Source organism: Eumetopias jubatus, unplaced genomic scaffold, assembly GCF_037043125.1.
Source record: "Eumetopias jubatus isolate StellerSeaLion01/CBP00866 unplaced genomic scaffold, mEumJub1_p1.0 scaffold_11, whole genome shotgun sequence".
NCBI lineage: Eukaryota > Metazoa > Chordata > Mammalia > Carnivora > Otariidae > Eumetopias > Eumetopias jubatus.
Genome location: NW_028274817.1, coordinates 72,317,538 through 72,333,977, shown reverse-complemented (window position 1 = coordinate 72,333,977; position 16,440 = coordinate 72,317,538). Strand labels below are relative to the sequence as shown.

The following is a 16,440-nucleotide window of genomic DNA, read 5'->3' as shown; positions in this document are numbered from 1 at the left end:
GAGAGTCTTTTCAAAAGAGGTGCACTTCTTAAAAAAATGAGACAACAGGCCCAAAATGAAGTCACTTATGGTAACCCCCACATTACCCAAACTGAGACTTAATTATTATTTTGTTTTTCCCAGAAAAGGAATTTTAAACCAGTCCATCAGAAATCAATTAATCAGCACTAGTTAGATGTCTGAAAAACCCGACATTCCCTAAAGGAAAGTAATCTTGGTAATAAGCAACCTACCCTTCCTCCCAATATAACTTCCTGTTGCTGCTCCCATCTGCCTATAAAACTCTTTCATTTTCTCTGCTTGACTTATTTCACTTAGCATAATCCCCTCTGGTTCCATCCATGTCTTTGCAAATGGTGGGTATTCATCCTTTCTGATGGGTGAGTAATATTCCACTGTATATATGAACCACATCTTTATCCATTCTTCTGTTGAAGGGCATCTCGGCTCCTTCCACAGTTTGGCTATTGTGGACATTGCTGCTATGAACATTGGGGTGCAGGTGCCCTTCTTTTTACTACATCTGTATCTTTGAGGTAAATATCCAGCAGTGCAATTACTGAATCATAGGGTAGCTCTATTTTTAACTTTTTGAGGAACCTCCATACTGCTTTTCAAAGTGGCTGTACCAGCTTGCATTCCCACCAACAGTGTAAGAGGGTTCCGCTTTCTCCACATCCTCACGAACATTCGCTGTTTCCTGCCTTATTAATTTTTGCCATTCTAACTGGTTTAAGGTGGTATCTCAATGTGGTTTTGATTTGAAGTTCCCTGACGGCTAATGATGTTGAACATTTTTTCATGTGTCTCTTATCATTTGTATGTCTTCTTTGGAAAAGTGTCTATGCATGTCTTCTGCCCATTTTTTGACTTACTTGTTTTTTGGGTGTTGAAGTTTGAGAAGTTCTTTATAGATACGGTTTCACTCATATGTGGAACATAAGGAATAGCATGGAGGACATTAGGGAAAGGAAGGAAAACCTGAACGGGGGAAAACAGAAGGGGAGATGGACCATGAGAGACTATGGCCTCTGGGAAACAATCTGAGTGTTTCAGGGGGGAGGGGGACGGGTTAGCCCAGTGATGGGTATTAAGGAGGGCACGTACTATAATGAGCACTGGGTATTATACGCAAATAATGAATCTTGGAACACTACATCTCAAAAACTAATGATGTACTGTATGGTGACTAACCTAACATAACAAAAAAAAGTTGGAGGCGGGGCATGGGGAGTTATTGCTTAATTGCTATAGAGTTTCTGTTTGGGATGATGAAAAAGTTTTGGAAATAAATACTGGTGTTTGTACAACATTGTGAATGTAATTAATGTCACAAAACTGTACACTTAAAAATGTCTAAAATGGCAATTTTATGTTCTATATATTCTATGACAATAAAAATTTTTAAAGGAAAAAAAAAGTCTTTCATTTTCTACAGAGCCTTTCAGCTCTTTTCTATCTGCTAGACAGAATGCTGCCCAATTCAAATGGATTTATCCTCAAATTAGCTCTTAAATTTTTAATACGCCTCAGTTTATGTTTTAGCAGTACATGTACCTACCATGGAATGTAAAATTGTGAGTGCAAGTATAGACTGATCAATCTGTGAAATCAGTTTAGAATGTATACTCACACTACAATGGGACTTGCTGAGCATTCTATTCTACAAATTTTGCTGATTTCTAATGTCAGTTTTTATTTCAAAAAGTATGTGAAAGACTGTTAAATGTAACTGGCAATTAATTACTTGTACCATTATTAAAAGTACATGAGAAATAAATGAATATGGAACTATAGCTGGATTTTGCTGTAGCCAGCACTGTGTCCCAAGTATTGTGACTTTTGGAATTATCATTACACCACTCATTCATTCCACAAATATTTCTTATGTCAGCCATTGTGCTGGATATTAGATTCCTAGAGATGCAAGCATCTTGTGGGGAAAAAAAATAGACTGAGGAATGCTAGAGTATGTACCACCTACCTGAGAATTCTGTAAATGCAATTTTCCCAGATGACAACTAGATTTGATCTAGAGAAGACTAGTCTTTTATTTCTGATTGAATTGACTGGTTACCTGTATCTGAAAGGGTCTCCAATGTGAGCTAATGGGAGACATTTTATGAAAATAAATTGACAGTATGTCAGAATGGAAGGCAAGGGATATGTGAAGCATAGGAGAAAAATAAAAGATAAAGAGAGGTAAAGAGCAGCCATAAACACTAGTGTCTATCATATAGTAGACATTCAATAAACACTGAATCAATCAATAAATGAAATGGCGTGAACTGTAAGACTGGTCTAAGGAAAGTAGAAAGGGGTTCATAAGTCAAGACAGGAGGAGGCAGAAGATAAGCAATAAGACCAGGAGGAAAATGAGAACCAGTGGAGTTTAGACAGAGAAAATGAGGCATATACTCCATATCAGAAAAAAATAATACTTTTACACTATCCCAAAGATAATAAATTCTTCTTACATAATTCATATAAATAGTATGAAAGACCTTGGTTCAAGGAGCAGGCTGTTTTTTCAAAACGTAACTGTGATTTCTCTTTTCCAATTGCCTGTACTGTCAGGTGGAGATCAACAAAACCCTGGATTGGGGATATTCCAGAGTTTATTCTGGGAGGAAAATGTAGGACTATATCCATGAACAATATGGCTGCTGCTAGACTCTATGCTTCATGAGGAATGGGTTTTTTGTCTGTCTATTCACTGCTATACACCTACCACCTGATACAGTGCCTGGCACATAGGAAACAAGGAAAGTAGTCAGCTCCTAAAAGCTACAAAAGGCAAAGGAACAGATTTTCCTTTAGAGCCTCCAGAGTGAACGCAACCCCACCAACACCTTGATTTTAACTCCATAAGACTGACTGATTACAGTAGCAATAGGACATAAGTGCAAAAAGTTCCCTGGTTCCTTATTCATGGTGAGATAGTGGATAGACTCTCCAAATGAGAAACCAAGCAGCAGGTAGCAGGTAGCAGGTAGGGTAAGGAGGTTACCAGATTGATATGTCAAAAATTTAACTTTTTTGTAAGATAAGATACACCTGACACAAATATTTCTTTCCCACTTTTCACACATTGTCAAGAATGCTAGAAAAGGGCAGTATGTTGGTTGGGAACTGAAGATGACTTTGATATCCATTATTCAGATTTTAAGAAAACAATTGAAAAAACAAATATTCATAGCACAAACTTTATTTCCAGCTTCAAAACTGAAGGCAAATAAAGAATATAAAAAAGAACATTAAATAACTATTTACAAATTATTCCAGCCTCTTAGTGGTACTGGTTCAAAGTACACATGATCTGAGAACATTCAACGTACCTATTTCGGTGACTAAGAATAGTTGTGATTAAGGTACTGAACCTATAAGTTGTTAAATACATGCGCGCGTGCGCGCGCACGTGCGCGCGCGCACACACACACACACACACACACACACACACAAAACCCTGACCTTAGGAATAAAAATGCCTTGATTATGTATTGAAAGGTAAACCTCCCCACTATACTTGAGTATAATAAAGGTTATTAACCTGCAGAGTTGCTTTACAGATAAATGCATAGAGTTCAAGTAATGCAGCTCCTAAAGTAGAGTGTGATACGCTTTTGTTTAATATCCTAGGGGTATTATGTCTCTGTAATTCAAAGAGCTCATATACTTTGAAGATGCTTCTTTTCAATATATATTTATGATCTATTTGTCTAGATACATGTGAGTTTTATACTAAACATAAGTCTTTAGACGCTGAATAGTTAAGTATGAAATTTTTTTAAATTTTATTTTATTTTATTATGTTATGTTAGTCAGCATAGAGTACAACGTTAGTTTTTGATGTAGTGTTCCATGATTCATTGTTTTCATATAACACCCAGGGCTCCATGCAATACATGCCCTCCTTAATACCCATCACCGGGCTAACGCATCCCCCCTCTCCCCTCCCCTCTAAAACCCTCAGTTTGTTTCTTGGAGTCCATGGTTTCTCATGGTTCATCTCTCCTTCCGATTTCCCCACCTTCATTTTCCCTTCCTTCTCCTTATGTCCTCCATGCTATTCCTTATGATCCACAAATAAGTGAAACCATATGATAATTGACTTTCTCTGCTTGACTTATTTCACTTAGCATATCTCCTCCAGTCCCATCCATGTTGATGTAAAAGTTGGGTATTCATCCTTTCTGTGGCTGAGTAATATTCCACTGTATATATGGACGATATCTTTATCCATTCCTCTGTTGAAGGGCATCTCGGCTCTTTCCACACTTTGGCTATTGCGAACATTGCTGCTATAAACATTGGGGGGCATATGGCCCTTCTTGTAACTACATCTGTGTCTTTGGGGTAAATAACCAGTAGTGCAATTGCAGGGTCATAGGGTAGCTCTATTCTTAATTTTTTGAGGAACCTCCACACTGTTTTCCAAAGTGGCTGTACCAACGTGCATTCCGACCAACAGTGTAAGAGGGTTCCCTTTTCTCCACCTCTCCAACATTTGTTTCTTCCCTTGTCAATTTTTGACATTCTAACTGGTGTAAGGTAGTATCTCAATGTTGTTTTGATTTGAATTTCCCTGATGGCTAATGACGATGAACATTTTTTCATGTGTCTGTTAGCCAATTGTAGGTCGTCTCTTGAAAAGTGTCTGTTCATATCTTCTTCCCATTCATTGAGTTGATTATTTCTTTTTTGGGTGTTGAGTTTGAGAAGTTCTTTATAGATCGTGGATATCAGCCTTTGTCTATAGTGTCATTTGCAAATATCTTCTCCCATTCTGTGGGTTGCCTCTTTGTTTTGATGACTGTTTCATTTGCTATGCAGAAGCTTTTTATCTTGATAAAGTCCCAAAAGTACATTTTCCCTTTTGTTTAACTTGCTTTTGGAGATTCCTAGTAATCTTGAAAGAAGTCCATGTCGCCGATGTCGAAGAGATTACTGCCTATATTCTCCTCTAGGATGTTGATGGATTCCTCTCACATTGAGGTCTTTCATCCATTCTGAGTTTATCTCTGTGTACAGTGTTAGAGAATGGTCGTTTCATTCTTCTGTGTATAGCTGTCCAATTTTCCCTGCACGATTGATTAAAGAGACTGTCTTTTTTCCATTGCATATTTTTTCCTCCTTTGTCAAAGATTATTAGACCATAGAGTTGAGGGTCCATATCTGGGCTCTCTATTCTGTTGCACTGGTCTATATGTCTGGTTATCTGCCAGTACCATGCTGTCTTGGTGATAACGGCTTTGTAATATAGCTTGAAATCGGGCAATGTGATGCCCCGAGTGTTGCTTTTCTTTTTCAACATTTCCTGGGCAATTCGGGGTCTTTTCTGCTTCCATACAAATTAGGATTGTTTGCTCCAGCACTTTGAAAAATGCCATTGGAATTTCGATTGGGAAGGCACTGAAGGTATAGATTGCTCTGGGCAGCATAGACATTTAACAATGTTTATTCTTCCGATCCATGATCATGGAATGTTTCTCCATCTTCTTGCGTCTTCTGCAACTTCTTTCATGAGTGTTCTGTAGTTGCTAGAGTATAGATCTTTTACCTCTTTGATTATATTTATTCCAAGGTATCTTATGGTTTTTGATGCTACTGTAAATGAAACTGATTCCCTAATTTCTCTTTCTACGGTTTCATTGTTAGTGTATAAGAAAGCAACTGATTTCTGTGTATTGATTTTGTATCCTGCCACATCAGTGAATTGCTGTATGAGTTCTAGTAATCTGGGGGTGGGGTCTTTTGGATTTTCCACATAAAGTATCATGTCATCTGCAAAGAGAGAGTTTCACTTCTTCTTTGCCAATTTGAATACCTTTTATTTCTTTTGGTTGTCTGATTGCTGTTGCCAGGACTTCTAGTACTATGTTGCACAATAGTAATGAGAGTGGGCATCCTTGTCCTGTTCCTGATCTTAAGGGAACGGCTCTCAGCTTTTCCCCAGTGAGGATGATATTCACTATGGGTTTATCATAGATGGGTTTTATGAACTTGAGGAATGTTCCCTCTACCCCTATACTCTGAAGTTTTAATCAAGAAAGGATGCTGTATTTTATCAAATGCTTTTTCTGCATTAATTAAGAGGACCGTACGATTCTTCTCTCTCCTCTTATTAATGTGTTCTATCACATTGATTGATTTGTGAATGTTGAACCAACTTGGCATCCTGTGAATAAATCCCACTTGGTAATGTTGGATGGCCCTTTTAATGTATTGTTGGATGCTATTAGCTTGGATTTTGTTGAGAATTTTGGAATCCATATTCATCAGAATATCGGTTTGAAATTCTCCTTTTTGATGGGGTCTTTGCCTGGTTTGGGGATTAAGGTAATGCTGGCCTGATAGAATGAGCCTGGAACCTTTCCTTCTGTTTCTGTTTTTTGAAACAGCTTCAGGAGAATAGGTATTATTTCCTCTTTGAATGTTTGGTAGAATTCCCCAGGGAATCCATCAGGTCCTGGACTCTTGTTTTGTTGGGAGGTTTTTGATCACTGCTTCAATCTCGTTACTGGTTATTGGCCTATTCAGGTTGTCAATTTCCTCCTCTTTCAGTCTAGGCAGTTTATAGGTTTGCAGGAAGGCATCCATTTCTTCCAGGTTGCCTCATTATTGGTATATACTTGTTGATAATAATTTCTAATAATTGTTTCTGTTTTCTTGGTGTTAGTCGTGATCACTTCCCTTTCATTTATAATTTTGTTAATCTGGGTCCTTTCTCTATTCTTTTGGATAAATATGGCCAGTGGTTTATCGATCTTATTAATTCTTTCAAAGAACCACCTTCTAGTTTTGCTGATTTGATCTACTGTGTTGCTGGTTTCTCATCCATTGATCTCTGCTCTAATCTTAATTATTTCTCTTCTAATGCGTGGCTTAGGCATCGTTTGTTGCCTTTTCTCCAGTTGATTAAGGTGTAAAGTTGTTGGTGAATTCAGGACTTTTCTATTTATTTTGAGTAAAGCTTGGATGGCTATGTATTTCCCACTTAGGACTGCCTCTGCAGTATCCCATAGATTTTGGACCGATGTGTTTTCGTTCTCATTGGTTTCCATGAATTGTTTAAGTTCTTCTTTGATTTCCTGGTTGACCCAAACATTCTTGAGCAGAATGGTCTTTAGCTTCCAAGTGTTTGAATTTCTGCCAAATTTTTTCTTGCGATTGAGTTCCAGTTTCAAAGCATTGTGGTCTGAGAATATGCAGGGAATAATCTCAATCTTTTGGTATCGGTTGAGACCTGATTTGTGACCCAGTATGTGGTCTATTCTGCAGAAAGTTCCATGTGCGCTCAAGAAGAATGAGTATTCTGTTGTTTTAGGATGGGATGTTCTGTATATATCTATGAGGTCCATCTGGTCCAGTGTGTCCTTCAAAGCTCTTGTTTCTTTGTTGATTTTCTGCTTAGATGATCTGTCCATTGCTGAGAGTGGAGTACTGAGGTCTCCTACAATTAACGTACTGTTATCAATATGACTTTATTTTGGTTAACAGTTGGCTTATGTAGATGGCTGCTCCCATGTTGGGCACATAGATGTTTACAATTGTTAGATCTTCTTGTTGGACAAACCTTTTAGGAATGATATAGTGTCCTGTGTCTCAAACTACAGTCTTTAGTTTAAAATCTAATTTGTCTGATATAAGAACTGCTACCCCAGCTTTCTTTTGAGGTCCGCTGGCATGGAAGATGGATCTCCATCCTTTCACTTTCAGTCTCGATGTATCTTTAGGTTCAAAATGAGTCTCTTGTAGACAACATATGGATGGGTCCTGTCTTTTTATCCAGTCTGCAACCCTGTGCCATTTTATGGGAGCATTTAGGCCATTCATGTTGAGAGTGATTATTGAAAGATATGAATTTACTGTCATCATGTTGCCTGTGAAGTCCTCCTTTTTTCTATAGATTGTATCTGTAAATTTCTGTTGTATGTCACTCTTGGGGTCTTTCTCCGTTTATAGAACCCCCCTTAATATTTCTTACAGGGCCGACTTAGTGGTCACATATTTTTTTCAGTTTCTCCAGGTCTTGGAAGCTCTGCATCTCTCCATCCGTTATAAATGATAGCCTTGCCAGATAAAGTATTCTTGGCTGCATGTTCTTCTCATTTAGTACCCTGAGTATGTCTTGCCAGCCCCTTCTGGCTTGCTAGTTCTCTGTGGATAGGTCTGACGTTATTCTGATGTTCCTCCCTCTGTACGTAAGGAATCTCTTCCCCCTCACTGCCCTTAAGATGGTTTCCTTGGTTCTAAGATTTGCAAGTTTTACTATGACATGCCTGGGTGTTGGCCTGTTTTCTTTGATCTTGGGAGGGGTCCTCTCTGCCTCTAGGACAGGAATGTGTGTTTCATTCCCCAGATTAGGGAAGTTCTCAGCTACGAAATGCTCAAATATATCTTCTGGTCCTCTCTCTTTCTCCACCCCCTCAGGGATCCCAATAACTCTGACCTTGGAATGTTTCATGGCGTCACTTACTTCTCTAATTCTGTTTTCATGGATTTTGAACTGTTTATCCCAGGCCTCCTCTTTTTACCTCTTTTCTATCAGTTGGTCTTCCAGATCATTAATTCATTCTTCTGCCTTATTTATCCTAGCTGTAAGAGTATCTAGATTAGATTGGTTCTCATTGATAGCATTTTTAAGTTTTGCCAATTCAGCTTTTATTTCTGCCTTTAGAGACTCTATGTTGCCCTTAATCAATTTCTCCATTCCAGTTATCGTCTTCACAGTTGCTACCCTGAATTCCATTTCCGACATCTTGGTTATATCTGTATCCATTTGTAAATCTGTGGCAGAAGTCACAGTCTCTGAGTCTTTCCTACTTTGGGGGTTCCTCCTCCTAGCCATTCTGTTGAGGGTTGATTGAGAGAATGTACAGAGTCCAAAATATTTACCACAACCCAAGCATGATGCACCTGTTTTACAGGGACTTATCAGCCTCTTGTTCTCCCATCCTGTCTTCTCGGGGAGGGGCCTGCTGCGCTGTTACTCAGGCAAACCTGTTTGGGCAGTGTTGCCCTGCACCCCTGTGGGGGGGATGGGCTCAGTGAAAACCGGTTTTTGAGGGCTTTTGTTCTCTGGTGGCTTTCCACGTTTCTTCCGAAAGCCAGAGCAGAATAGACTGTTTCCAAACCTTGCCTCAGAGCAGAGGGATCGCAGTCTGTTCTTCAGTGAGCTCTCCAGGCCACACTATGTCCGTTTCTGTCAGTGCTGCTATAAACTGCAGCGTCCTGGGTTGTGGGCCTCTCAGCAGTGCTCTCAGTCCTTGCCTCCAGGTCGGGGCACATCTCTGCCCTTTGTGCTTCTAAAATCACCAGCCACCCCCAGGTCGCATGCATGGCCCCGCCACTCTGGTTTTAGTCTGGGGGACTGCCCTAAAGTCCTTTCCCCATTGCTACCTGTCTGCGAGTCTGTGCCCCAACCTCAGCACGGGAGGCTTTCGCTCACTGGTGGTGCAGGATCCTGAAGGCTCCCTCCCCCTTCCATTTATCTTCTGATATGTGCCCACAGAATCACAGCCCCCTGCTTCATACCTCAAAACCAACCGTCTGCAATGTTCTTTTTGTAGAGATCCAGATATATCTTCTTACATCTCAGGCTGATTTCATGGGTATTCAGAGTGGTCTGGTAGGTATCCAGGTCAATTCAGGGGACTGGTTGGAATGGGGTCCCCTATTTCTCCACCACCTTTATTTCCTCTCAAAGTATGATTTTTGTTAAAAAAAATTCACTATAATTTCTATTGTATTTAACTGTCTACATATGATTATATTAGGTGTTCCATTTAGTTTCTGAAAATTAAATGTATTTTTTAATAGCATAAAGATAAAAGGAGAAATTTTAAAACCTAAATAATTAACATTTTACCAATTATATGTTACTTTACTCACTATGTTCATTTCTCCTCTGTTTAGTTCAGCAGGCCTCTGGCATTAGGTAACAGTATTGTGGGAATAATGCTTTTCTGTGTATGGCTTCCTAGCTAGAATCAACTTCATAAAGGACACATGTCAATACATCCAGTCTCCCTACTCTATCTCACCCCTCTGTTTCAGTCATTGTGAAATACTCTCTGGAGCACAAGATTTTGGAGTCCCACTGAAGGAACCTGCAATGTGCTAGGTACATTGGTATTATCATGTGCATGGTTATGATTATCAAGATTATAATACAAATATATGTAATTATTATAATAGGTATTATCATTAATAAGATGACTATGACTTGATAAGGGGTGGAGAAGCAGAACACTTAGATGCAGTACCAAGCTGTTTCTGAGGTAATCAGATTAGCTTCTCTGTGATTAGAGTAGTTTATGATGGATTCAGCATGAGTGAAGATGTTACCCCCTCAGTTTGCAGAATCTGTTAAAATAGAGCATAATGGGTATTGAGGAGGGCACATGCTGTGACAAGCACTGGGTGTTATACATAACTAATGAATCATTGAACACTGCATCAAAAACTAACGATGTACTATAGAGTGGCTAACTGAACATAAAAAAAAAAAAACCACAGAGCATAATGCAACAATCTTGGCTGGGGGAGGAATGTGACTAACCCAATGATGGCCTGAATGAAAAATAATTAGATTGTGGATGTGTTTTCCCCTCCCATTGACTTTGTGGTCTGTGTTATATTTTATTTGGCAAAAAGACAGATTTTCAGTTGGGCAAAGAATGGAAGCTTTTAGTAAACAACAACAACAACAACAACAACAAAAGCCCACAGTCATGTGTTATAGGAGATGCTATAAAGAAAGTACTCTGAGGGTTGTTTAAGTTAAAAAACATAGCTGGAAGTGTACCTTTGACTTACATAGAGCATGAGACTTAAGGAAAGAAGAGATAAAAACATGCTGTGCTAGCAAAAGGAGAGGAATACTCTTCCTCCCAGGATAAATCATGATGAGGCTATATGGAGCCAAGGCAGCTGGCCCCTAATGGTGTGGAAATAGATCAGGTAGGGTGAAAAGAAGCAAGAATACTTTTGAGGATCCCAGTGAGCATCCCCAGAAGACATAATATACAAGAAGCTTAGAAAGGAGATCACCCCATACAAATATAAATTGCAAGTTAGCAGAAAGACAGTCTTTCCTATAAAATGTAGGCCCCACAAAGGCAGGAAATGCAAGTGATATGTTCATTGTAATCTACATCCTTGAGCAAAATGCCTGACCCTTAGTTAGATACTCAAATTATCTGTTAAATGAATAAGGATCACCAAATCTAGAATTAGAATTGGGGAAAGGATCAGAGTTTACCACTTTTATGCATAAATAAGTAAAACTGACACTGTTTTATATTATATGTATAAATATTTATATCCAGAAATTCTTGGTCTACTTTTCAGATATTCATGTAAGTAATGATATTTGGAACTTGATGTTGAATAGATGCAATATGCCAACCCTGCCACTTTCTATGATATATGAATCAAATTGTATTGCCATGTATGATTTGAGGGAACCATTTCAGTCCTATTGAAGCCTGTAAGAGAATCAGTAGGATATTGAGCATGGCACATGTTTTAGCTTATTATATATTAGGTAGAAGAATGTAGTGATACTAGACAGAGAATTCTAAACAGCTAATCTGATTTCAATAATTTTTCAGAGATTAAGTATTCTGGGTCATGCTTTAAGCCCTTTCATAAATAAAAAAAGTGTCCTATAGCTTATAAAATGTGATGTAAATGGCCTGGAATAGGACAATGTGATTTTTTAAGTCAAGAACGCAAAGTGATAAATGCAAACAAATGCTGAGGCAATAATGATGTACTCTATAATACAAAAACTCTATACCTGCTATTACTACATGCTGTAGCATCCTCAAATACTAACAGGGTTAGGTTGTCAGGCCTACAGGGTTATGGAAGGTAAGCTATGCATCAGAGAAAAGACCAAAAACACGTGCTTTATTCAAACTACAGCTCTCCACATTCAATTTGTTTTCTGACGCTTTATGAAAACTGCCATTATCAGATAGTTTACTACTATTCACAAAACGAAGAACAGCAGGTTTGCAGAAAGATAAAAACAATTAAGTTTAGTTCTGAACATGTCAAATATATGTATCTGTGAAACATGTATGTACAGAGAGAGTCTGCGACAATTCCAATTCCGATTCCTTTGGCCCTTGGAGCTTAATACCTCTGCCATGATCAGTTTTTTTCATATAACAGAGTACGCTATACAGATATGATCATTACAATGTACCATGACCTAAATAGATTTGGGAAGCACAGGTCCAGTGAGAAACTAGATACACTGCATTTAGAACTCAGGAGATGATGTCTAGGCTAGAGATTTTTGGGTGCTGTCCGCACAGAGGTGCTAGTAAAACCCCACAGAGGGACTTCTACTCCAGGCCACGTTGGAGTAACTGGTACTAGACTTGCTCTCCTGTTGTAACAATTAGAAAATTGGGCAAAATATAAGAAAGAGTTCTTTGCCAATGACTCTGAAAAAAAGGGAAACAAACTAAGTCCTACCATTGTCACCACTTGCTACCTGAAAGCAGCACATTCTGAATGGTAGCATAGGGAGCTTGGAAGTCTTGCTGAGCATGGAAGTCTTCCTCAGGTGGAAGAGACAAAGACTGGAGTTCAGAGAGGCTGAGACAGCTAGAATTTGCAGGGCAGTGTACCAGAAAAGAGAGCTGTATAGAGAAAGAACTAAAAAAAAAATTTCTATGGGTCTCCTTGAGTCTGTCCATTGAATACTAAGCCATGAGTGGCCAAGATAAAAATGTATGAGCTAGGGGCACCGGGGTGGCTCAGTCAGTTGAGCATCTGACTCTTCATTTTGGCTCAGGTCACGATCTCAGGGTCGTGGGATCGAGCCCCACATTGGGCTCTCCACTCAGTACGGAGTCTGTTTGAGTTTCTTTCCCTCTCCCTCTGCCTCCCCCTCTGTGGCTCCCCCAGCCTGTGCTCTCTCTCTCTCTAAAATAAATTAAAAATAAATAAATAATCTTTAAAAAAAAAGTCTATGAGGTTAGCCAATGAAGTATCAGGGAATTTTAAGCTGAACAATTCCAAGAAGTGATGCAGAGCTGGGAGATGTTTAAGTTCCAACCAATAAGAATGAAGAGAAAAAAGAAGGCAGACTTTAGTAGTAGGACTAACCTGGCCAGTAAAAGATACCTTATATTTGTCCTAACAAGCTTAAAAGGAAGCCTGAAATGGACGAAGTTGATCTACAAATAACTACCTGAAAAACTAATTTCAATACTCTTTAATAGAAGTCAGCAAAATCAAGACATGCAATATCCACGATTTTCAGAATCTAATCAAAATTGCTAGACATACTCTTAAGAGGGAAGTATATACCAATACATTAGGCCTACTTCAAGAAGCAAGAAAAATCTCAAATATACAACCTAACCTTACACCTAAAGGAGCTAGAAAAAGAGCAATAAATGAAGCCTAAAACCAGCAGAAGAAGAGAAATAAAAAGATTAAGCAGAAGAAATGATATAGAGGCAAAAGAAACCAATAGAACAGAACAATGAAATCAGGAGCTGTTTCTTTGAAAAAATAAAGAAAAATGATAAACTCCTAGCCAGGCTTATTAAAAAGAAAAGAGAAATCACCCAAATAAATAAAATCAAAAGTGAGAAAGAAAAAATAACAACCAATACCACAGAAAGACAATTATAAGAGAATATTATGAAAAAAATATATGCCAACAAAGTGGACAACCTTGAAGAAATGGATAAATTTCCAGAAACATATAAATTACCAGAACTGAAACAGGAAGAAATAGAAAACTTGAACAGACTGAAAACCACTAAAAAATTGAGTCAGTAATCAAAAATCTCCCAACAAACAGAAGTCCAGGGCCAGATGGCTTCACAAGGGAATTCCACCAAACATTTAAAGAAGAGTTAATACTTATTCTTCTCAAACTATTCCAAAAACTAGAAAAGGAAGGAAAACTTCCAAATTTATTCTTGAGGCCAGCATTTTCCTGATACCAAAAGCAGATAAAGACTCCACTGAAAAAGAGAACTACAGGCAAATATCCTTGATGAACATGGATGTAAAATTTCTCAACAAGATACTAGCAAATTGAATCCTTAACAGTACATGAAAAGAACCATTTGGCATGATCAAGTGGGATTTATTCCTGGGCTGTGAGTGCTTCAATATTTGCAAGTCAATCAACATGATAGACCACATTAATAAAAGAAAGGATAAGAACCATATGATCCTTTCAATAGATGCAGAAAATGTATTTGACAAAGTACAACATCCATTCATGATAACAATCCTCAAAAAGGTAGGATTAAAGGGAATACCTAAGCAAAATAAAGGCCATATATGAAAAACCCACAGCTATTATCATCCTCAATGGGGAAACCTGATAGCTTTTCTTCTACAGTGAGGAACAACACAGGAATGCCCACTCTCACCACTGATAACATAGTACTAGAAGTCTTAGCCACAGCAATCAGACAACAAGAAAAAAATAAAAGGCATCCAAATTGGCAAGGAAGAAGTCAAATGTTCACTATCTGCCAATGACATGATACTATATTTAGAAACCCTGAAAGACTATACCAAAAACTTGCTAGAAATGATAAATGAATTCAGTAAAGTCGCAGGATACAAAAACAATGTACAGAAATCTGTTATATTTCTATACACCAATAATGAAGCAGCAGGAAGAGAAATCAAGGAATTGATCCCATTTGCAATTGCACCAAAAAGCATAACATACCTAGGAATAGACCTAACTGAAGAAGTATATGATGTGTACTCTGAAAACTATAAAACACTGATGAAAGAAACTGAAGATGACACAAAGAAATGGAAAAAGACCCATGCTCATGGATTTGAAGAATAAATATTATGAAAATGTCTATAGTACCCAAAGCAGCCCCTATCAAATTACCAACATCATTTTTCACACAGCTAGAACTAAGAATCTTAAAATTTGTATAGGACCACAAAGACCCTGAATAGCCAAAGCAATCTTGAAAAAAACAAAGCAAAGCTGAAGTCATCACAATTTTGGACTTCAAGTTATATCACAAAACTGTAGGGATCAAGACAGTATGGTACTGGTACAAAAATGGACACATAGATCAATGGAACAGAATAGAAAACTTAGAAATGTACCCACAACTGTATGGTTAGTTAATCTTCAATAAAGCAGGAAAGAAAATCAATGGAAAAAAGACAGTGTCTTCAACAAATGGTATTGCAAAAACTGGTAATCTACATGAAAAAGAATGAACCTGGAATGCTTTCTTATACCATTCACAAAAATAAAAATGGAGTAAAGGCCTAAATGTGAGACAGGAAACCATCAAAATCCTAGAGAAGAACACAGGCAGTAACCTCTTTTATATCAGCCGTGGCAACTTCTCAATAGATATGTTTCCTGAGGCAAGGGAAATAAAAGCAAAAATAAACTATTGGGACTTCACCAAAATAAAAAGCTTCTGCACAGCAAAGTAAATGATCAATGAAACTAACAGGCAGCCTATGGAATGGGAAGAGGTATTTGCAAATGACATATCTGATAAAGGGTTAGTATCCAAAATCTATAAAGATCTTATAAAACTGAACACCCAAAAAACAAATAATTGTTAAAAAAATGGGCAGAAGACATGAATAGAAATTTTTCCAAAGAAGACAAATAGATGGCCAACAGACACATGAAAAGATGCTCAACATCACTCATCATCAGGGCAATACAAATCAAAACTACAATGAGATAATCACTTCACACTAGTCGGAATAGCTAAAATTAACAACACAAGAAACAACAGGTATTGACAAGGATGTAGATACAGGGGAACCCTCTTGCAGTGTTGGTGGGAATGCAAAGTGGTGCAACCACTCTGGAAAACCATGAGGAGGTTCCTCAAAAAGTTTAAAATAGAACTACCCTATGATCTAGCAATTGCGCTACTGGGTATCTGCCCAAAAAATACTAATTCAAAGTATAAATGCACCCCAATGTTTATAGCAGTACTATGAATATAAGCCAAAATATGGAAAGAGCCCAAATGTCCATTTGACTGCTGAATGGATAAAGAAGATGTGGTATATATACACAATGGAATATTACTCAGCCATCAAAAGGAATGAAATCTTGCCATTTGTAACAGCATGGATGGAGCTAGGGAGCATTATGCTAAGCCAAATAAGTCAATTAGAGAAAGACAAATACCGTATGATTTCACTCATTTGTGTAATTTAAGAAACCAAACAAGTGAGCATAGGGGAAAAAAAGAGAAAGGCAAACCAAGAATAGATTCAACTATAGTGAACAAAGTGATGGTTATCAGAGGGGAGGTGGGTAAGGGGATAGGTTAAACAGGTGATGGGGATTAAGGATTATATTTGTGATGAGCAATTGGTGTTATATGGAAGTGCTGAATCACTATATTATACATGTGAAACTACTATCACACTGTACGT

At 38.0% G+C, this 16,440-nt stretch overlaps 1 protein-coding gene across 2 annotated transcripts in view; it reads right to left on the bottom strand.

Moving 5' to 3' along the window:
• The window catches only part of OPHN1 (oligophrenin 1), a 486,250-nt gene that overhangs the window by 159,250 nt on the left and 310,560 nt on the right, over positions 1-16,440 (bottom strand). The window lies entirely within an intron of this gene.